Here is a 789-nt window from a genome sequence, read left to right on the forward strand (position 1 = left end):
GTGACAAAACTTGTGAACTTATATAAATTAAGTAGGCTATTTCATACATATTTGCATTTGTAAATGTATGAAATAAATAAATCTCTGAAATAAAATTTATATATATATATATATATATATATATATATATATATATATATATATATATATATATATATATCTTGGTATATGAAGGTTGAAATTAAATATATATTTAAAAAATATGTTGAGTTTCACTTTTTACAACGTATTTAGCATATATTTGAAGCATGTTTTGCTCAGGAAAAAAATATACATAAATGTTGCATACACTGTAAAATGTTTTTTTGAAGTTGTAAAAAACAACAACAAAAATAATGTTTTTTTTTTTTTGTTTTTTTTTTACAAATGCTATTTCAGTCTTTCTGTTACATAATTATTTGTGATATAAACTACTAGCCATTTCTGAAAAAAAAAAGTTTCAAAGTGGGCTACTTTTCCCCCCAATGTAGGCCATATGTCTGCCATATATTAGTATTAATTTTTAAAATATCACTCTTCTAATATCTTCATTGTATGATAGTAAAGGCTATAGCAAAAACAACACTAAAAACAGTTAACCAGTATTCTGAATTTTCTTTTACAGTCAGCATCCACATTGCGTTTGTTGTTAATTTGCTGACCGCTGTCCTTATAAGGAACGGTTTTGATGACGTTTAACAAGCAGCCAATCAAAAGGACATCTGTCACTGAAGACACGCCTACCGTGCCGTTCTCATACGTAACTAAAGGCACGCCCTCCACGCGTGATCAGCTGTCAAAATAGTTTCA

The sequence above is a fragment of the Garra rufa genome, chromosome 10 (genome assembly GCF_049309525.1).
Source record: "Garra rufa chromosome 10, GarRuf1.0, whole genome shotgun sequence".
NCBI lineage: Eukaryota > Metazoa > Chordata > Actinopteri > Cypriniformes > Cyprinidae > Garra > Garra rufa.